Below are 23,468 nucleotides of genomic sequence, written 5' to 3' on the forward strand. Positions count from 1 at the left end.
AAGGTAAAGGACAATACGTGAGGTATACAGGAAGAGAAGTAAAAGGAGAAGGAAATAGTTGCATCAGGAAGAAGCAAGTCAGAGAGAGAGGGAGAGGAGGGGGGAGAGAGAGAGAGAGAGAGGGAGCTGAGTGTATCTCCCCACAACAGTTCTAAGTGTCACCATATCTCATGGAGACACACTTAGCTCATAATGAAAGCAACTTGCATTGCATGGGTGCCAACCACACGAATGCTGGAAGTTGCCTCCCTTTGGCCGTCATGTGCTTGCGCTTTGCAGGGGTAATGAGAGAGCTTGGGGCTGTTCCAGCCCAGCTACGGCTTTCAGGGGCCTCCTTTCCATGCACCCTACTGCTGACAGGACTGTGAGCGTGAAGCGCTTTTCAGATGTGTGTTAAAGGTGCATTTAGACATATACATGTATACATGCACATGCACTTGCACATTTTTTCTCATCATTGTTTGCGCAGGCAAAAATTTCAATTTAAAAATTTAGAAGGGAATGGAAAGCCCACAACAAGTAAATCACATAACTGGCCCAAGTCCGTACATTCAGGAAGGCAGAAGATTTACAGCAAAGAGCAGACTTACTACAAAGAAATGGATCTCATGACATTTTTGTTAAATGAGTAACTGCAAGTAATAAAAGTCATTGATTTATACCTGTATCATCCAGTCTTTGAAGAAGTCTCTTGATTAAAATTTAAGATCAGACATTCTCAATATCTTGTCTTTGTTCATGTGAGTAGCTATTTTACCCACAATTGGGTGTCATTTGAAAATTCTGTATCTTTGAAAATCTGTATTTTCTCAAGTGACCTGCTTCTCAGTAGCCATCAACTCAAGGAGATGCTTCAAAGTTAACAACTTTTTTCTTTTATGATCATGCAATTCTGAAATTGGGAGGTGCAAGACAGGTGCAAATTACTACTTTCTTGCAGCTCTTACAGGGTGACCAAAGTCTTCAATAGGTCACCTTGGATGCTACAGTATTTCAGAACACACTTGCATACAAACAAGAATATTAACTCATGCTACTCATAAGGGATTCTCTGTTCACACCAGTCACCAAATGGCTTTGGGGTCATTCACTATGACCTTTTAAGTATTTTTTTTACGGCAATAATGTCAAACAACCACAGAATTTACTGCTGCTTAGCCTGAAAGGAAGCTGTTTCTCAGAATGGGGAACTTGGGGAAGATGTTTTCACTCAGCTGGAAGCTTTATGGGGCAGATTTCATCCCTAGTCCAGAAGTAAATGTCACCTCCCTAGAGATTTTGAAACTCAATGAATGTTCAGGCCAAGAAATCAGGTGATGAACCAGAACTTCAGACTCTCAGAAACCAAACACTTTGTGCTTCAGAGAGATTTGGTTTGGTTTCATTTTTTCTCCATTTTTTTGTCCTTTTTCCTTAATTTTGATGGATGATGTTTTGTTCTGCAGTGAGTTTTAATGCATGTAGCTGTGGAACATTTTCAATTGTCGCAAACAACAACAACAAAAAGCAATATTTCAATATTTTTCAAGAAAAGGCTTCAAAGGTTTCAGATCTTTTTAAAATGTTTCTGCTTTATTTTGACGTGGCATAAAAGTTTTGTATGCAGTCTCGCATCCGCTATTGTGACAGCTGTATTTAATGAGTGCAAAATGATCAGAAAAACATCCTTTACGGTGGGTTGCCATTGCCAGCAGATGACAGGAGAGAGGCAGTACTGTAATAACAGAAGCGATGAAGTAGTTCATATTACTACTGATGAGGTATTTCTAGCTCAAACGCCTAGGTACGCCTTTTGAAAATAATGCATTGGTCACATTACCTGATCGTTTCATCAGATTTTGTTTCCGAGCGCGTTTTGAAATAAAATTGTGCATTCTTAGCCTCAGGTCATGAAGTGGTTGGTTGCGACATATTTTTTGGGGATAACACAGTCAGTTTCCATAAGATGAAGAGGGAAAGGTCCTAGTCTTGTCTATAAATACCGGCCTTTCCATCAAACTAATGCTAAGCATGAAATGCAGATCCACAGATATGCTAGAAATGAAACATTACACAATACGTTTGATTTCTATTTTATATGCATATTTAATATCAGAGTATTTTAGTCCAAATTGGAGAGAGTATAAAAATAAATCTAAATGGATTTGAAAGGCAGGGTATTTCTTTTTTCAAAGCTTCGTCATTCCTGACTTCCTCTGGTGACTGTTAGCTTATCATGCCTTTGTACAGGAGATCTAAGTATTTCATTCTCTCTTGTGTCTCCATATGGTACCATTTCGCAGATAGTCTTCCTTTGGTCACAAGATGACAGTGAGAATGGATTGTCAAACTGGACCACTATGACAATTTACTCCGGGGGACAAAATCCTGTGGGTGTTTAGAAGCTTTACTGTAAGTTATATTTGATTAACTTATCCTACTACTGACAAATAATTAGGTCAGCAATTAATTTCAAAATGCAAATGTGCTACAGGCCTTCATATTTTAAGAAACTCCCTTTGTCTTTAATTTCTACTTGTGTTAAACTCGTAATGGATTTAGCTGAGTGAAGAAACAAAATTATGTTTTCTAATGCTTTATTCACTTGGTTGACTTGGACTTTTTCAGCAAATATTGACAGTAAATGTTTGTTTATAAATGATCATGTGGGATGGAATCTAATGGAGTAAGAAAACAGAAGAGAAATGATGAACCACTCATTTAAAAAAAATATATATATATTCACATTTCTGCTGCAAAATATTTATCTACCTTCATGAAATAGGAACAGAAAGAAAAACCAGAAGGTCAGGAGGAGATCATTGTGGAAAAGTCAGTAGTACCTGCTTAAGCAGTCTAAGAAAGCAGGGTATATCAGAAAAAAGCCCATACTTAATACTGCTACAAGTGTGGCTCAAAGAAACCTATCTACCAGCCTATCTCAGGGACTTTATTATTAAACAAACACAGATTAAAGGCTCAACCCTTCCCAAGAGAAGCTCAAGGGAGTTTTCTGTTGACTTTAAGGGAGTGAGGCACCTAAGTCTACATTTGCTGTGATTAAAATCATGCAATTTTTTAGAAAATATTCAAAAATATGCAGCTATAAACAAAACCAAGCAACTATCCTGATGTAAAATCTGAATGAATTTACATGGGTGGCAGAATTATATTAGAATTTCCTATGAGTTATTTTGCTCAATTGTTTCAAGTCAAGAAGAACAATCATGCAAAAATTAGATGAGGGTTTTTTACAAAATTTTTACTGACCTGAAGATGAAAAAAATCAACTTCTTTTTAATGCTTAACAATGCAAGCCACTTTAGAAGAAATAATGGTTTTTAAGTTTTGGTTTTTCTGGGTTTTTTTTGGTTAAAAATGGTATTTTACATCACATTCACTTAAATTAGTAATGCAAATAATTTCATGAGAAAAAACAGAAAAAAAATAAAACTAAACATTGCATTTTTAGAGGATTTTCATTTTGGAAGGAAAACAGGGAGAGAAAGAGGAGAATTTCATGAGGTCAAATGTGTCACATGTACATAAAAAAAGCTTGGTTTCCATTCTCCTCTGAAGGATAACATCCAGGACCCTCTTTCTCTCTTAAGCAGCTCCTGAAGGACTTTGAAGGTTCCACTAGGTAGGAGCAGGCAACACAAGACTGAAGCTTGATTTTGAATGAGGGAGAATCTCTCTCTCTCTCTCTCTCCCCCCAGAGCTGTGGGAAAGAAAATCAGAATTATATTGGGGTAGGAGAGGGCTGAGCTGTTGGGAGCTGAGCAGACAGAAGATTTCTTGTAAGATAAGGCAGTGATCATGCTGCTCAGCTGTACACTGGCAGGGACCCCCATTGAAGAACCACTTTTCAAAAAAGATACAGCTGCCTTCAAAAGTGTCCAAAGGAGAGGAATGGGAATGATCAGAAATTTGGGAAATGTCACCTGCAAGGAAATCTGAACGGGGGTGATTTCATCTGGAAAAGAAAATGAGTGGACATAAAAACCAAAGGCTTCAAATGTCAAAAGCCTTCTGGGAAGAGGCAGGGAAGAGTTTGTATTTCAAGACTACAGCCAGATGACAGAAAGTGACAGTATTACATTGAAACAAAGGAGAGTCAGGTCAAATGTTGGCAAAAATTTTCTCACAGTGAAGACATAGAAGCTGTGAAAATGATTGTTTATGGAGAGTCTGGAGTCCCCTGCACTGAAGACCTCTGAGAACAGGCTGCACAAACTACTTTCCAAAGTAATGTGAATATAGTTTTTAGCTGAAAGCAATTCCTTAGCAGTTATTACACTGATATTTTTAAGTGATTTTAAGAAGTTGATGGAACTTTTGCTTTTGTGATAGTATAAAATAAACTTTTAAATTAATCTAGGGCAAGAAACATACTATGAATTCCCAGCACAGCTGCCATTATGAGTGAGAGCAATTGCAAATAGGACTTATTTGCTGAAGCAGGACAGATAGAATGGTTTGCATGACCAAAGGTGAGCTCAATAAAATAACAAAACAAAACAAAACAAAACAAAAAAGCTTTCAGTGATGAATAAACTGTCTTAAATACTGTGAAATAAAGCAAGTCAGTATGACATAACTTTATCATTATATTTCAAGTATATTCAACAGCTTTTAGAAGCAGAGTCACTACAACTGTGACCAAACAGAGAAGTACAAGGCAAGGAAATCTCAAGCTCTGTTCCAATATTAATAACAATTTGATATAATAGCAATTTGGCAAAAATGGACAGTATACAATTTGTATAATACAAGTATGAGTGAGAATATTATTTCTTTCAGGTAGTATCTGTATATTTGACGAAAAAAATATCGTAGAACCACAGAGTCACAGAATATGCTGAGTTGGAAGAGACCCACAATGATCACTGAGTCCAGCTCCTGTCCCTGCATAGCACAATCCCTAAGAGTCACACCTATATAACATTCACTTCACTCTTAAATTTTAAAAAAGCAAACAAATGTCTCATGTTATTTAAAACATAAATCTTTCAAATCAGAATGACCTCTGGAGTCACCCGCATAAGTGTTAAAGTATGTAACAAGGTAAAAAGAATTTTGAAATATTGTCACACTCTAAAATTAGGATATTTCACATTATTTTATTAACACATTTATATCTGTTTACATTGAAGCATCATACTAAATATCCTAACCTTTCACAAAAGCCTTCTGCTGGCTTCCCTTCCCTTGGCTGCTCGTGTGCTAGTGTTTTCTCTTTGTCTCAAACAGGGAGCCGCACATCCCACCTCGCACGGTCTGTCTTTCTCTCTTTCTGTCATCCTTGAGAAAGAAGGGATTTTCCCTATCCTGTAAAATGGTGTCTGAGGATTGCCTTGTGGGGATCAGAGGGGCATTTCCCTTGGGATTGCCAGGCAATGGCTGAGGCCCGATGAGTATTTGTTTCTCCTGTCATCCATTCTGAGGGGCATAATCCCAAGGAAATCAGTGGGGAGTTTTAATATGGACTTTGAAGACCAGATATGCCTAAGAACATAAAGGTGATTAAGAAATTATTCTACTGACGCTTTCCCAACAATCTGGGGCTGGCTTTTTTTTTGAAAAATAAACCAAAATAAAAATGTCTTCCTCTGTTTTGCATGAATATCAGATGACAAATCTTAGCCTATAAGAAAGCCTATAGCCTAAACCACATTTGGCATACAACTGCAAACACAGTTTCCAACTTCAGGTAAACTTACTATGCTAAATCCTCCCAGTGGTGTCATTTGGATCCCAAGCATAGTTTTGAAGTTGGCCTGATTCTTTTCTTTTGTATTTCAACTCCAGTAAGGCTTGTTCATGTATATGAAAATAGTGGTACAACTGTCTTTTTTAAATAAGTGAAACTCACAAGATTTACCAAAAAATGCAAAGTTTAACTTGAAATTTTTAAAGAAACATCTTATCTAACATTCTGCTTAGATAAAGTTTTCCCTTTGTAATATAGGATACATAGTACGGCACTGTAAAAGGCCTTTATTTTTTAAAACAAAGTAGAGTCATACTCTAGACTCCCTGGTGTCATCTCAAAGCATGTGTCCCCTCTGCACCCTGCAGCTGCCCCTCAATCTGTCTTTGAGTGTCTCCCATCTGCTTGGGCCCCGGACATTTGGCATCCCTTTGTTTCAGGGGCCAAATCTTCAAACCAAGGAAGCAGATACAGACTCCAAAGGACCCACTGCCTTTCAGAACATGCTCTCACCAGAGTGAGGAGTTTATTACTCTTGAAAAGCCTCTTCAGCACTCCAAAATCCCCACTTCAAGTGTCATAACCACTTGCTGGCATCAACATCCTGTAACAGCTACCACAGAAGATGTTGAAGAGTAACAGAAAGAAGAAAGATACCTTAAGCCAGATGGCACACTTTAATTTTTTGAGGAATAGTACAACCATACACAAGAGCCAACCAGCAAAGGAAAAAGCAGGGAAACAGAGCGGGATTCATTACCTGGAAATCACACACTGGTCTGGGAAAGGATGTGGGGGGAGCAGCTTCCTTTTCCTCAGAAAACACATATTGCAGCATCTTCATTCACTCCCATAAGAAAAAAATAAGTATGAAACCTTGAGAGTGCTGCTCTCTTCCTTACCACCCTAGTCAGCCACCCATGACAACAGAGCCAGTTAGAGAGTCCCAACCGGCAAAAGGATTAAGAAAGAAAAAAGTAAAGTGGAAAAACGCCTCAGGCCCCACATATGTGACTTCACAGCAAAACCTAGAGCCAGCCCTGAGGGATCTGGTACAGAGAGCGAAGTAATGTGACTGTGATTAGGATGTGTGGAAATTAGAAGCCCTCTTGTTTTAAGAAGGCAGGTTATCTACCAAGCCTGCTCTACACTTCTTTTAACTGTAATGTGGTGAACAAAGGCTGTCTGTAGAAGATGCTGTATTTCTCTGCTCAGCCTATGTCACTTAGAGCTTTTTATGCTAGACTCGTTTTAAAAACTTCAATTTAAACCAACATGAAAGGTCCTTAAACAGTAAATAGCATATTATATCAAAAACAAATAGATTAAAAAGTGAACAACCATAGCCAGTATATCTCTTTCGAGAGGAGTTTCACTTTCCACACTAACTAAAACTCTAAGACTGGCAGATCTGGGCCAGGGGTTTGTAATGGGCCTTTTACTTTTTTTTTTCCTCCCTCTCCAGAGATAAATAATCAGTTTTAGAGAACTGATAAAAAGAGACAAGAATGAAAAGTGAGTATGACACATTTATGAGAAGGATTTTTCATCTGTTTCTTAAATACAGCACCTTTATTTCAGATTGTATTAAAAAAAGAGATGGGAGAGCCAACCAATTTATGTCGTGCTGCAGTAGTGAATATATATGAATGTATGGAGCACAGTGTGAGAGAGATAGAAAATTCACCCAAAATTTCCTGACAAGTTAAAAAAATTTATGTTATCATTCAAGAATCATTTATTTGAACAATAGGAATAAAAAACAGGCCACATGGCTAGAGGCAGCAGAGAATAAAAACACATTGTTTCCAGACAAATCCCCATCAAAGACATATGACTCTGGACTCTGAAGTCAGAACATCTTCATATTTTAAATTTCCACGAGCATTTTCAAGAAAAGCTGGAGTTCTGCTATAGGATTTGCTACACACTTTTCACTACTGATTGATAACCAGAAGCGGCATTAGCAGCATTTTTCCCCCATCGTTCCTCTAAAGCTAATGGAGTTGAGGATTCGTTACTTAATCTAATGGCAATAGCTTTCCAATAGACATGCACAGAATCATTGATTAGTTTGTCCTCTTCTTGTTTGCATTGGAACACTGTTCAATTTACACCAATTAAAGAATGCTTGGTTTGTGTATTGAAGAATAATTAAGGGATGGAATTCCCTATAGGCTACTAAAAATGACATCTGACTAGAATGGTGATTACAGCATGAAGACAGCATTAGTATTTAAATAGTTTGACTGCTATATAAAATCATTATACCACCTCACCATGAAAAAGAGCATTAGTTAATTTTGCCTATAACAAAATTGGTTGTATGTATTTGTCTGGTCACTTTAAGTAAATTTGACAAGACTAATCTTAAAGCAAGCAATCCAGGTTTGGTGGAAGGAGCAGACAGAGCATAGTCTAAAGCAATCATCTTGATAGATATGTATATAACCTTCAACCAAAATACAAATACGCACAAATGAATAGCAAGAGCTTTGTCAGAGATGCTCAAACCAAATGTAAACATTAAAAACAGATCAGTTGCTAAACCTGAAAATCCAAGCGTAACTGGCATGTTAATTATACAACAATCAAGGTTTCACAAACTGTAAACACACAAGAAATCCTTATTTTGTCTGCCACTGTGGTTGTCAAACCTGTGCTATCCTTTCTAGCACTGCATGGTACAAAGAATCATGGGAAGCAAACAGGCACCATGGAAGGACTCATCCTTGCTAGAAGGACTGACCTGCAAAATATCCCAAATGATTAAAAATATTGGAGTGGCCTAGCCCATCCATGTAATGTCTCTTTAGATAAGTTTGTTTTTACTTTGGATTACAAGGTGGAGGTGAGGTTCATTCTTAAAAATACTGTTGAGGAAAGAGGGCTTTTGATCCTCTGTTTAAATTTCACCATGCATATTAAATTCTATCTCCTAGCCTTAGATTATAGTATCTACAGTAATGATCTATCCAAAATGTGACAGCAACATTACTGTAACATAAAGTCCTTGGGACCAGTCCTGAAGCATATTTACATTTCCATAGCCTACTTAAATATAGTGTGTTTGTTTTACTAAACTTAGATACTGTAGTATATTTTATAAGGTCATCTGCCTGCCTCAAGACCTCACATTGCAGCTACTATCCTTCCTATGAGAATTTATGCAGTTTCGATTGAAGGTTGTCAACACCCTCTTTAACTCAGCAAAGGGTTCTCTGTGAAGGAACATAAGATTTTTCCATTTAAGCCTCTAAGGGCATGTAGGCATGCTTCCTAGCATGTCTACATTGTGCAATGCATAACTGTGTCAAAGATGCCCAAGTTCCAAGTTCCATATGAGGTGATACATCTGCACAGTACAATATACCCTTATGGGTATACCCTCTGGCCAATCTGCAGTGCCTCTTTGCAGATCAAATTAGTCTTTGGCGCCATGCAGTTCTTGTGAACATGCCTGGTTCTACAGGTCACTTATGGATATTTTCTCTGCACCATATTCCACTGGATGGATCTGCCCTAGAATTAGGTTTGGGACAGTACATTTCATCACATAGTATACCCACTGACTTTCCATGGGGTTTTGTTCCAACATTTAAAAAGTCGTATGTTCCGGCTTTTGTTTTCACGTTGGACAAGTAGTTCTCGCTTCTGTACCAGACCTCCTGTTGGGATCTCCCGCTATAATCTGCCTGACTAGACCTTGGGCTTTCAGGAGTGAGACTAACGCTTCTTTTCAATGAATAATATTCTTTTGCAACAGGGCTGATATAAAGGTATATTCTTCCTTCCACCCAAGAGAAGAAAGTCCATTAATTTCAATAGAAACTCTCCATGCAGAAAAGGGAGAACTGTGCCCCAGGGAACATTCATGGAAGATTAATGGTGAGGAGAGAAAAGTGATACAGTATAGGCAGAACAAAATCAGAACCCACCACACAAATAAAACTGGACAAGGGTTCATTTTTTAAAAGTCAGTCAGAAACGGCAGGAAGGCTTTGAAAAAAAATCAGGGCTGTTTCAGTGCACTTTTGCATACATTGGCTTTCAGGAGACATGAATAGAAACCTAACAGTAACTCTTTTTTCGTACCTCCTTTCACAGGTCTCACTGGCAAAGAAGGATTTAGCACTTAATTCCTGTACTTTTATGTGGCAAATTAGGAATTTTCACCTTAAAAAGAAATTGCTTTTCAAACTCCCATAAATTCTGGATTTTATTTTTTTAAATGGTGGAAAACATTCCCTACGTTCATCCCAACACATAATAAATAGCAGTCTCCATTACTGCTCCTCAGAAAGGTGTAGGAAATTGGACCTGGCCAAAGAGAGGTGTTTATCATTCCTCCTGAGGAGACGCTAAGGATCTGGACCCTGTCCTTAACCCTTTTTCTCCTCAGTCCTTTTTAGTTTAGACTAGCGCATTTGCTCTCTTTCTCAAAATCAAGTATCCGTTGAGGAAAGCATTTAACTTGAGACTTGGTTACTTGATGAAGTAGGGCCTGCTGGCACTGAAGTGTCGAGACCAAAACTGGAATAACCGAGTTGTAATATGTTTTATTTTTCAGTTTACCATCGGCTAAAGGTAAAACCCCTACACCATTTTTTGCATCACTTTAGATAACAACTGCTTGGTTTGCATCTGCACCAAAACAGAAGGAAGGTGGTGAAGGAGACTGACACAGCATGAGATCCTGCAGCAGACAGTGGTTGGTGACTCTCTGTCAGGAAGCACTGAAATGTGGATGGTAACTCTGACCCCAACACAAAGTCCCATGTCCGTGGGGCTTGACAACTGAAGTGGTGCCCACCAGAGCGGGACAGAGGACATGATCAGAGAACCTCTGAAGATCTTTTCTTCATGAGGGCAAGACAAGACTGAAAGACAAGGAAGTGCAGCCTAGTGAAGAAGTGTTCTCTCACAATGTGGCACTACACTGGCAACTGTGGCTGTCAGCAAAGCACCTTCCATTCTGACTGTTGACACTAAAGTGAAGATAAGCTTTCAGAAAGGTTAGTACGCACCCTGACTTGGTTTATTTTTGAGTCATTTTTGAGTCATTTATGGCCTAGTTTCTTTGTCTCTGCCACTTCCTAGCATGACAAGAGACCAGAGGCAGGTGTTGGGATGGCACCAGTTTTTCTCATTTAATTTGTGAAGCACCATAAAAAACAATCAATGAGCATGGAGCATGCTCTGGATTTGTCTAAGTGTAAGTGGCTCAAACACTAACATGTGAATTTAGTAAAGTTAAAGTCTGTGGAATGGAGATAAATTACAGCAGCAATTGAAGTTGAATGTGATATAGAAATCCAACTAACAGAAGACTGTCTGGAAACAATTATTCAGAAAGCTGCTGACCCTCTATTTCTTTAAAGAGTTAAACATTTGGATCAGTTAACTGGCAGCTGCAATAATAGGCATATGCTCTAATCTTTGATCCGTAGCTGAATTTGCAACTCTTTGTATGAGAAGCAGATCACACAGATTTGCATATTTTTAAGGATCTATAGGGAGAAAAAGAAGAACAAAACCTGCTTTTCCAAGACGCCACTTTGAGATCACATAGAGTGTCATGGGTCCCCTCAAGTACACTAATGTTCAGAGCCAGTTGCAAGACTCACAAATTTTATAAATGGCCCTAAACTGTGACATTCACATCTGAAGACTAATCAAAATTCCTCCTAGAACAGACTCTTGCAAGCCAAGGTTGCATCATAACTCTTCAGAGAGTTATGTACGTCTATCATTAAGATACCGTTTCTGCATCCAAACTTGTGTCAGAACTTTCCTGAAATATTAAAGAGTCCAGAAGTAATAGATAAATTAAAAACTGCTTTGTAACCAAATGAGAAACTGTTGACTAGACTCAAATACATGAGCGAGTAACAGATTTATGCCAAGGTCTTGACATCTTCTTAGATTTGGCAAAATTTTTCAGTGCTGATGAAAATTCTGCAGAGACAAGACAACCAATTCTTTTGTGTTTAAAGTTCATTTCTTGCTCATCTCTGTTTTCAACACCAACTGAAAGATGTTTACTTATCACTCATTTTGGATCAACAGTCATGCTTATGGCACAGAAGATTTCCTCCACTTGGTAGTATTTCCTCAGAAAGTGGGTCCTACTGAGAGAAGTGAACAATATACTGAGTACTGTGAAGAAGTAATCATCCCTGCAAATGTGCTCAATTGTGTGGGATGTTTCAACATAGTCTTTACTCAATTCACACTTTACAATAGGCTTTCTCTCCGGGTTCACCTACACAACACTCTTTGACATCAATAAAGATGATGAGAGCAGCTATTTGTTATTTGTCTATGGATACTTCCTATCATCCCAAACAAAAGTGCAGACTACTGCATGGGACTATGCAGAGATGTGTGAGGAAGACAATGCAAAGAAATCACTCTTTGAAAAATATTCTGTGTAGCTTCCTCATAGTTCCCCACAGTAAGCCATATGGAGGCATGAAGGATTTGTAGAAGCCTGACTGACACAGGAGGCAGCACTTCCAGGCGCTATCTGCCTTGTCCTGTGGATAGGCAAGACTTTGTAAAGTCCTGGCAAAAATCCCATGAAGAGGAGAGGAAGGTGTTGCACATTCCTGGGTAAGGTGTAGTAAGGGGGTGGGGTGATGCAATGGTGAGTGTGATCAGACCACTGGCAGGTGAACCAGAACTTGAGCCATGAGCAACAATTTCAGTATCTTAGAGAGGGAGAGAATAAAGAATAGCATACAAGTTTTAATGAGAAAAATTGATTGCTGATGCAGAGGTTTTGAGAAGGGACCAGCACGTGCCCTAACAGCACACATGTTCCACACCATAAGCAGAATCCAAAGTAACCCAAAAGCCAAAACAAAGGTTTGCTGCTTTTTGTACCTTTCCAACAGCATTAGTTGGTACTCTTCTGTCACCAGCAGGGCCATGTAACAGACTTTTCAAATTCTGGAAGCATTATTAAAATAAAGGGCCAAGTCTTGCATTGCTTCTTTATTAGGAAGAGCTATAGGTCTCTATAGGACTATTCTTTATTGTTGTTTTGTATACCTTTGGGTACCTCTTCCTAATGGCCTCTGAAAGATTTCTGATCTCCTAGAACCTTATTTTTTAGGGCATTGTGTAACCTGCTTGTTTTGTGAGAAGGCAGAGTGCAAAAATGGAGAAATAGAAATTGCCTTATGTGCTGTATAGTATGATTTCAATTACTTCACTTAGTTATTGCTAACCATATTTTATAAATATCGACACATTATATTTGTTCCGGCCACTGAAATGATGCTTTCGAAGCAATTAAAATATGTATTCTGATATATTTTGTCAATATTGCCATTGTACAAAATTGTAACATCTTAAGAATTGCCTCCCTACAATTTATTCTCTGTATCTTAACTTTGTACAGCACTACAAGATCATTTTTCTCATGTGCTAAGTGGGATTCTAGTATATCACTACATTCAGTCAAAATTTTGCAAGTTAAAATAAGAATACCTGTAGATTATGAAAATGAGACCAAGAAAGTAGCCTTTCTCTTTACATAAAGCAGAAAAACTGGCAGAAAAATTCAGTAAAAGCAGATTAGAAAAGGGGTGTTTGGGAGACATTTCATTATTGTGGACTGCAGTAAAACCAAAGCATACCTCAAATTAGAATTACTTACCTTAAATTAAAAATGTTAATAAGCCAAGACATTAACAAGGAGATGATATCACCTTAGTGGTTTGGTCTAAGGTAATTGCCTAAACTCCCTCTGTAGTTGAGAGAGAAAGAGAGACCCCACCAGTAACAGACACTGATTTTAATATGGCCATGTGAGGTACCATCCTAAAATGGCCATATGAAATGGTTGAACAGAGATCTGGAGGTGCCACCCATGACAGGGAAAGAAAAGTTACCTGAAACTAGATAGCTAATTCTAAGACAATCACAGCAAATTATAAAGAATCCTGCTCTGACATGAATTCCCAAATTTTAGAAAATGAAAATCCCATTTAATTTATAAGGTATTTTCATTTATTATAAACAGATGTGCTAGGGATGAACATGCCTGTTTGTATCTTGACATAGATTTCATAGTCTGGACTTCAAATGACAGCTCTGGAGTTATGAATCTTGAGATATATTTTACTTCAATTTAGGAAGTTCTAGGAAGCTCAGGCTCATTTATCTATTCACAAAAGCCTATGATTAATAGAGCTGTTTGGTGTCAGATTTTAATTCTTCATTTGAAATAAGAAAGTTAGTGAAATAAGGATACTCACAATAGGCGTTCTACAGCCTTTCCTTTCAGAAAGCAAGGACAGACTCAACAGCATAAGTGCTTTTCTCTTTGACGGATGAAGTCATGGAACTGATTTCAGATATAGTTTCCATATCTGGGCCTTAGGCAATTATAGTGAGCATCAATCTCATATCCATACCATATCAAAGGGATGTTTGTCTGTGTCTCAAATCAGACATATGTATCGTTAGTGAATGCAGTACAAATTAAGCTAATTTCTTGGGTTTGACTCTACAAACAGACCAAGTAATGGTCATCAAAGTTCATTGAAATAAGTTTTGTCACAAAGCTTAGTAGTGTTTGTGAGCATGTGTTTTCATAAAACTGACCTTCTTTTGAAATATGTGGATTGAAGGCCAATCTACACTGGCCAGAGAACGAAACAGGACATGGAGAGTATTTGCCCCATTTCTGATGTTCTAGTTCTGTCCTTCAAAATAATTAAAGACTGGATTTGCCATACAGCAGTTTTCACCTTTCTCAAAACAGAAAGGGAGTGGGAAGAAACAGAAATAAAAATATATAAAAGAAAGAGCAGAAAAGAGAAATGATTGCTCCAGCCCTCCAACTTCCCTTTATCAAAGGCAAAAGACCAAAGGGCTTTCACTTGTCTGAAGACTAGACCACGGGCTAGGATACAAACCCTGGTCCCCTTGCGTTGTGATGCTGAGCACTCATCCTACCCCTTTGCTGTGGCATGTCAGAGGGTGGATTGCCACAGCACTAGGGAAGGGTATCCTGCAGGACCAGCTCCTCACCTGACCCTCTGCCTAGGGACAGTGCCAGTTTGCATCAGTGAGAATTTAACCCACCTGTGACAGATGTAGTGCAGATGAATGACATTGGGCTCAATAAACCAGTCAAATAAGATGTGCTGAGAGTGGCTGTAGTAACATACAGAAATATCCTTCAGTGAAACAGCAAAAGAGTACCAGTTGAGAGACAAGCCTCACCGGTTGATGAGTATTAAACCTAGGCTGGACTTTGGACAAAAGCATTACAGCGATCCCCACAAATCCATACACAATGGGTCAGGAGAAGAGTGCAAGCTAGCAGAGGAGTTAAATTAATCTCTTGCATCGTGTCTGCTGCTGAGAGTAGTGTAGAAATTCCTGTGCCAAAGGCACTTTGCAAAGAAAATCAGAGTGTGGCCTTTATACAGATTGAAGTCTCTAAGGAGGAAGTTGTAGAGTAACTTGAGAAACTCAAGTGCAGTAAATCACCACAACCGGATGGTGTTCATCTGGGAGTTCTGAGGGGAAATAAAGTGAGAAAAAGCCAAGATACTGACAAGAGGATGCCTTCTTCCCTTGAAAAATGCATCAGCACAAGAAGGCTGGGAAGCCCTATTATGCTGCCTGTCTTCCAAAGGAGATGAGGAAAATCCTGGGAATAGAAGAGCTTTGAAGTTTGCCACAGTTTTAGGGAACCCAAAAAACCAGCTCTGAATAACAGCTCAAGAGAGAGTTTGCTGGATAAGAAGACCCCATGAAGATGATCTTCAGTCTCCCAAACCACTAAGGCTGTTACAAAGGGGGAAAGTGCACTGGGTTACTTTGAAAAACCAGTGGAGAAGCCGTCAGAGGAAGAGTGGACTGACAGGGAAAAGGTGACCAAATGATCCAAATATTCTAAAGGTTTTACAGGGGTCACTTTTAAGCAATTGTCACAAAGAATATTAAGAAACAAAACTGAGAATAATACTTGATGATGATTTGATGCTGGAATGAACTATAAATCAGTCTGGAAGAAGTGAATATGGAAGCATTTCTCTTTCTATTGAGGCAAGTAAAGGTGAACACCCAGTAGTAGGTATCAGGACTAGTGTCATAACAAATAAATGAGTCTGAATTCCAAATCCTAATGCATTCAAATTAGTGTATCCAGAATCCACCCAAGATCTGGATTCAAGTCACACATGTGGTTCCCATCTTAAAAGAGGACAAACCAATTCCTGAGTTGAAACTCCTGAGGTTTGTGCTCTGAGGTTTGAATACTCCATATTCAAAGACTCCAGCTTACATGACAGTTATGTATGAAATATGGGGGGCTGGAGGAGCGCATGTGTACACATAGCATGCAAAGGAAGCAATTAAATGTAAACCCAAAACAATTTAAAAAGTGATTCATGGAAAAAAGTGCTCTGATGCAGAGACCGTAAGTGTTTGTTCTTTACATTAACTTGCTGCAGCTAGCTGAAAGGGCAGAAGATTACAAGTAATAGGACAGTGGAAATTTTGCTGGGTTTGGTGAGCCCGCTCACAATCAAACATTTTAAATTATCTGGATTTACATGGCTTCGTACCCTTTCATTTTCTCTCCTCATATTTTTCTGTTCCTGTAGGCCCAGTGTACTGAAGGCAAAGCTTCTTCAGTTTTAATTCACTTTGTCTTTTGAATTCATTAGATTTTGAAAGCTTTCAAAGGAAGTCACAGGTAGGCATTAGAGAAAATATAGAAAGTGGGACACTTCTGACTGGCTTGTATGTTTCCAGTGTCTAAAAAGAAAGGTTTTTTTTAAACCAAACTGTAGGAGGGTTCATAAAAATAGATATTTACATTTACATACTGGGACAGATTCTCAGCTGCCATGGAGCAGCATTACTCCATCTTCTTGAACAGAGCTAATCCTATTCAGCACAGCTGGCTCTCACACGTGTATATATGTGTGGAATATGTTCAGGATTCTTTATATTTCCAAATATACAGAAAGCTGCTTCTCCCTCCAGGTGCTTTTGCCTGTGCACTAAATAGTGGGAGTTTTAACTGACGGTGGTGTCTTCAGGGAGGCAGGGTGCGAAGGAATGTTGAAGTGTAAGGAGAGGGATGCATGAACAAAGGAACTGGCATGAACATAGAAACCCAGAGAAGAAGGTGAGGGAAAAAGGAAGGAAAATGGTATCCTACATAGCCATGCTGTGCCAAGCAACATCTGCATTCACAGCAACAGGGAGTTAAACTATGCTTGTGCAGCAACCATGTCTTTTGGAAAACACCTCAGGTGTTTACAGCTAGGTAGCAGGAATAGCATGAGACCTGCTAATGATAGCAAGGTGGAGAAAAAGGAGCTCTGCGCTCAGCTGTGCTGTTGCAGGAGTCACGTAACACAGGACAGAGAGTAGGTGTCATATCAGATAGGGCTAATAGGTACCAATAACCACCTTCACCCCTTTCCCCTCAGTCTCTCCCTGCGCCAGAGTCAAGTGAATATCAATGTGAAACAACTGTGTATGACCATGTTCTTCTGCCCACACAGTGGGACCCTGGTAGTGATTCAGACTGTACTGGACTCTGGACACATAATGTACACTGAATATCCATAATAAATAATAATTACCACAGTAGGGGGCAGCAGCCAGCTGTGGAGGAAGAGTAGGGCCAGCTGCTGGAAGAAATGTAGGCACTGCCTGAGCATGCAAGCTGGGCACTGGGAAGGGCAAGAGGGCCATGGCTGGGAGCCAGTGGCAGCTTACTGCCAAGAAGAGGGAGATAAAAGCACAAAAGAGTTTCACCAGAGGGAGCTGCTCCTGGCCACCCCTCAGCAATCGGTAGCGGCCCTGATCCAGGAGGGAAGGCCGATGGCAAACAGGAGCATCGCCAGCCTGAGTGCGTGGCCAACACTGCTCACACATACCATGCTGGAGCTAGCAGGATGGGTGTCTGTAAGCCAAGCAAGCCTGCTGCAGGGAAACAGCCCTGCACAGACCTGCTTGCAGGAGACCTACACCTCCTCCAGAAATGAGGACAGACCCATCCTGTTCCCCTCAACATCTCCCCAGATGCACCTCCAGCAAAAGCAGGGTCAATACTCCAGAAATGAGTGCAGCTCCAAAAGAGACTGATAGGCACATGGCCAATGCTTTACTGAACCCCCTGATGGTCAGATCTCCTTAATTTCATTTACAGAGAAATGTTCTGGCAGCTCTGAAGATCCCCAAACAGAGCGCTATTACTTGTCTGAATTTCTCGGAAGGCCTGATGCTTAGCGCTTGGGTTCCCCAGGTCGTATGGTAAACAAAAAACTGCTTTTGAACACACTGCACACACTCAGCAGCCCAGTCATCTAGTACAACTAAAATTTATCATAGATTTAAAATATTTTTCTAACCCCTCTGAAAAGTAATTTCTAAGACCAAATCAGCTTTCCAGTCTCATTTTCCCAAGGCCGTTCGTAGCATGATCCTCACACACCGGCTTCTAAACAAGAGCCAACAGCATCACAGGATCAGCTCCCCTATTTGCCCCATATGGAATACTTAACTCTTTCACCTGCACAGCATAACAATTACTTAGCACGTTCTCTGTAATAATTTTAACAATGTGGCACTTTTCCTTTGAATTTAGCTTAGTGAAATTTATCTTTACTTATATTCATGTCTTACCTTCAAGTGTGCTTTCTGTGCCTGGTTATTTTTCACTGAGTTCAATTTCAAATAGATAAAACCTGTTTGCTTTTCTCTCCCAAGAAGGAGCATGTGTATTTCCAGATTCTATTCGCATCCACCAGGAAAAGTCACACTCAACAAATGAAGCTTGGTTGGCTTTTTTTGCTGTGTTCCTGGTTGGTTGAGCACAGGGGGTGTGATATGGGTGATGTTAAAGGAAAGCTGCTTTTCCTCCATTTTTCAACATAGAGGCTGACAGATTTTTCAGTCCCAATGTAAAGAAAGAGCTACCATCTGAATCTCAGTTTATGTAGCCCACAAGAGAGTGAAGAAATTGATAGAGGACATCCCAGGCAAATAGGGTATGGTATCAGGGAGAAACATCCATCACTTGTGCGGGTAGTAGACAAGCATAATCCATGTGTGAGCTCAAATGCAAATTCATGGGCAACAAAAAGCCTGTATGTTGAACATATACACAGTTCAAACATAAAGAACCAGATTCTTTCTGAATAACTTATATCTGAACATCTGACCTTAAGAACCAGCCTCAGCTAAGTGCTGGCAAACACCGACATTTGGAAGGAAGTTAGGGGTGTTGCACTATTTTGAAAGCTCTGTTTTGAACCAGCTGTCATTGCGAATGTCTGCTGGTACCCTGTCTTAGCATACAGACTGTCACGGTTGAGCATAATGAGAATGAGCCAATGGAGTATATTGAGCTATGCTTTCTTGCATGTCCTTGTAGCCCAAATTATCCCTTCACACAGCCATAACAGGTAAGCTTTGAATCTATTTATGCCACATTCTAATTGGTTCCATTTAATTTGTGTATATGTCTCTCTATGTGTGTTTGTATATACATATATGCATATTTATATGCACATATGTATGTTTGGACATCATTATTAAAAGTAAATATGCATATTGTCACAGATTATTGCTATGTACATAACAGATTCTTAGAGTAGTTGGCTTTATTATACAATAAAACCATAGAAATGTATTGTCTTCTTTAGAATAAATAAGGAACACAGGACTCATTGTACCATATACATTTAATAGTTTGGACATCTCAGTGCCCACATAAAAACAAGGAAACATATATTGCAATAGGCAGTATAATTATTTCAGCGAGGAACATCCATCTCACACTCCTAGAAATATGAGATTCAGCATCACAAGATTCTAGAATTATGTCATCAGCTGCACGAGTTTCACAGCTTATCTTTATGATTTTATGTTACAGAAGTAAACTCCAACAAAAATGTTTAACACTGCCAATCTAACAGCACATTCATGTTAATACTAGCTGTAAAGATTTCAAAAAGGTGAATAGCATCAGCATTTCTATACATATGTGTGCACTTAAGTATATATATACATGTATACACACACATTCACACATAAATGCACACATATAGGTGTGTGCTATGTATATAACCTGTCTTTAGATATGCCATTATTTTAAAAGGTTGGTTCCAAGTACACTAAACTTGACAACAATGTTCTATACAGCTGGCCAACTTAAAGAAATCCCTGCTGGTGCACAGAAGATCGAGCTAGCTGGGATCATTAAGCATCATCGGATGAGGCTGCAGGTAGCTGAAACGTTCCTTAATGAAAATTTAAAGAGAGCAGATTAAAATTATATTCCTCCAATCCAACAGAACACAAAGGTAAAGACAGTCAATTACAACCAAGATCTCATTTAGCACTAAAGGAGTGTTGTAGTTTGTAGATCAGAATTTATTGCCTGAAGTGAACATCTAGGCTTGTGACTATGTATATAATTACTTTCTACAATGTACTCTCCTAGCACTCAGATGTAGTTATGGAAGATTATGTCTTCCATAATTTTAGTCTGTTACGTTCATGACCAAGAGTAGAAAATCTCAACAACTGCAACAAAGTTTTTTTTTCTGTGCTATTCTGTCTTTTTACATTATGAGAAATAAAAGAAATGCAAAATGCCATGTATTTGTTCTTTTAACTCCTAGGTTAACTGTTTTAATAGTGTTTGGTTGGTCAATAAAGTGGCACCAAAGAAGTGGTTCAAGCAGGATACTCTACCTGTGTGCCTGTTCAGAATGCTTGCAGCCATCCCCTGGACACATCAGGAGGGGGTTTCAGTGACAAGACACCAAGGGTGCTCAGCTCTGTACCAGGTCTATTGTTAGATCAGAGAAATGCATCACAACTTTAAAAACTCATAACTAAAAAAGATACTGACAGGCAGCTTTGTGACTAGAAGAGATGAAGAACAAGGCTGAAAGGACTGCTACAATAGGGAAGATTAAGTGAGTTAAATATCTATGGGCTGCCTTAATGCTAACTAAACACAACATCACACTAGTTAAAAGAGATCAAAGAAGGGAAAGAAGGAAATTTGCAAAGTGATATAAAAAGAAGAAATATGATGACGTTAAGAAAGGAAAAAACTGACAACAAGATACTCTAGGCAACACAACCACTCCCTTGAGACATGGCATCACTTAGGAAATTTAATCTAGGGAAAAAAAACCCCCACAAAAATATGCCATAAGAAACAATTTCATTGTGTCAGGGAGATGTACTGGATGACCCAAAAGATACATTGCTAATTGGTGTGCACCCCTTATCTGCAATTTTCCTTGCTTGTATGGCCAACTCATCATTACTTGTCTGTATTTGGTTTCTCTGGGTCCCATCCAACTCATGCTGCACTCAACACAAGTTTCCAACAGGAGCAATAGGACCTCAATGTGTGCTCCAAGTCTTTGTGGTTCTAAAAAGAAGAGGGGGAAAAAAGCCCACACTACTCTGCAAGAACTTAATTTATCTGGTGTATGAACATATATGCAACTAAACCAGATTGGTCCCTTAATACTTTTTGGATATTTAAACCTGTGTTTATCCTTAGAGATATCTGAGGAAATGTGCATTTGCTTTCACTTGGTGCAGCTAAAATTTTTGCTAGGGAGGAAACTTACAGTTCATCTAAAAATAACTTCTATTGAAAAACTGCTTTGGTCATGGAAGAGTGAAGAAAATGCTCTACACCAAACTAAAAAAAATTATATATATTACACAGAAATGGCAGAGATCTTTCTATTGCTAAAGCAATAATGCAACCAATGAAAAAAAAACTGACCATGAATTCTGAACTCAAGACCATAGTTTTCAAATCCTTTTACCGAATGTCTTCATATATATAATCAAATAGTGCTTAAAATCCAGCTTGCTTGCAGGTAGGGAATCACTATTTTGTGGCAGTTCAGTGCTGGCCCCCAGAGAGGCACAAATTTCTGTGTAAGTGAGGCTGAATGTTCAGGGGTCAGGGCTGTGTGTTGGTGTTGTCCATATATCTAGAGGCTGGTATTGTAAATCTTTAGAGCAACGTTTCTTGAAAATACTAAACAGACATTTTGGTAGCCAGTATTGAGCCTGTGGCTATAATGCTTCAGGCTGTGATCTTGTCAGCTTTTACAAGATAAGTAGGGTCAGGCAGGGTCACCACTTGGATTGGTAATTCTAAAGAAAGGCAGGAGCTGCAGGAAGTGTCTCAGGCAATATAATAGCTGTAACCGTTTTCCCTGAGTCTTTTCTAATACCCTGATGAAGGCATAATGCCAAGCTGTGACACAAGAGCAAGACCCTCAACCTCTGCAGCCATCAAGTGCATCATTTCCAAAGGGGTCTTTCCCTGGCCTGGCATGGAGGTGTGAGGTACAGTATGTGGGAGATGGCAAAATTTAGGTGCTGCTGGCACACATGGTCCTGGATGAATAGAATGTAAATTTGTGGCTCCAGCATTTTTCATCAGGAAGGGGATACAGGGATGAATGCCCTTTCTGACATCTTTGGGGATGCTGGCAGCTCCAAATTTGGTTTTGTCCATGTCTATAAAGCAAAAGACAAGCCTACTGAGCGAAGACCTTGTACACCAGCTTTCAGCCTCACACACTTCTACAGAAAGTATAGACGGGCTGATAATGAAATCCTTGCCCAATGGTCTACATTGCCAAGAATTTTAAATTGTAGGTTAACCAATTTCTCCTCTAAAGTTCAAACAATAAATAAAATTCTATGTGAAAAATGGAGCCTTTTATTCCTTTGTTATAATCTGATCAGAGTAAACTACAGATGTTAAAAGGCACTGTAGTTCAAAGAATTAAAAGAATCTTACAGGGTTTGTACAAAGAAAAGAGTTTTAGAGAATGATATGGAAAATATTATAATGGTTTTATATAAATCAGTGGCACATCCCCACTTTGAATACTGTCTTCAAATTTGGTCACCTCATCCCTGAAAAAAGAAAGTAGAAATAGAACAAGTCCAGGGAATGGTAATGAAAATGATAAAAGTCAAAAGGATGGGAAATTTCTTGAGGAAAGATAAAGAACATAAGCACCAGCTTGTCTCTCAGGAAAGATTTATCCTCATGGGACATTCATAGATATGGCGCTTAGGGACATCATTTAGTGGTGGACTTGGCAGTGTTAGGTTAATGGTTGGACTCAATGACCTTAGAGGCCTTTAATGAATCTATGATTCTATGATTCAAATCATACTGAACTGAACAAACCCTCTCCATAAACTAAGAATACTTACTGTTGTCTCAGACAATCTACAAGATGTCTTTGGACCCCAGCAGTTTTGGAAAGGTCTGGGCCCTTGCATGAATCAGTCATTGCAGGTATTTTCCTCAGTGCACCCTGTTCTCCTAGAGAACTTTCATCCACTGGAGGCCAATCTGACTCATGGACAGTGGGCAGGACACAGAGCTACATATAAGAAACACTTGTTTTCCTTTGTTAAATCATAGGATCATAGAGTGATTAGGGTTGAAATGGACCTTAACGACCATTTAGTTCCAACCCCACCACCATGAGTAGGGATACCTTCCATTAGAGCAGGTTACTCAGAGCCCCATATAACCTGGCCTTGAACATTTCCAGGGGTGGGGTGTCCAATATCTCTGGGCAACCCCTTCCAGTGCCTTATTGCTTTTGTAGTAAAGAGTTTCTTCCTAATACCTAATCTAAATCTATTCTTCTTCAGCTTAAGGCCGTTGCCCCTTGTCCTGTCACTGCATGCACTTGTGAACAGTCCTTTTCCAGGA

General features: G+C 39.2%; 2 long non-coding RNA genes across 14 annotated transcripts in view; one reads left to right on the top strand and one right to left on the bottom strand.

Moving 5' to 3' along the window:
- Positions 1–19,915, top strand: part of LOC116440092 — a 177,555-nt gene extending 157,640 nt beyond the window's left edge. For both annotated transcript variants that reach the window (XR_004238407.1, XR_004238408.1), the window contains 2 exons: positions 2,283–2,391; positions 10,263–19,915. This is a non-coding gene — a long non-coding RNA (uncharacterized LOC116440092). The remainder of the gene's footprint in view (positions 1–2,282; positions 2,392–10,262) is intronic.
- Positions 19,405–23,468, bottom strand: part of LOC116440090 — a 40,054-nt gene continuing 35,990 nt past the window's right edge. For all 12 annotated transcript variants that reach the window (XR_004238405.1, XR_004238404.1, XR_004238400.1 and 9 more), the window contains 2 exons: positions 20,438–20,534; positions 19,405–19,980 (listed from right to left, as the gene is read on the bottom strand). This is a non-coding gene — a long non-coding RNA (uncharacterized LOC116440090). The remainder of the gene's footprint in view (positions 19,981–20,437; positions 20,535–23,468) is intronic.

Source organism: Corvus moneduloides, chromosome 2 (assembly GCF_009650955.1).
Source record: "Corvus moneduloides isolate bCorMon1 chromosome 2, bCorMon1.pri, whole genome shotgun sequence".
Taxonomy (NCBI): Eukaryota; Metazoa; Chordata; class Aves; order Passeriformes; family Corvidae; genus Corvus; species Corvus moneduloides.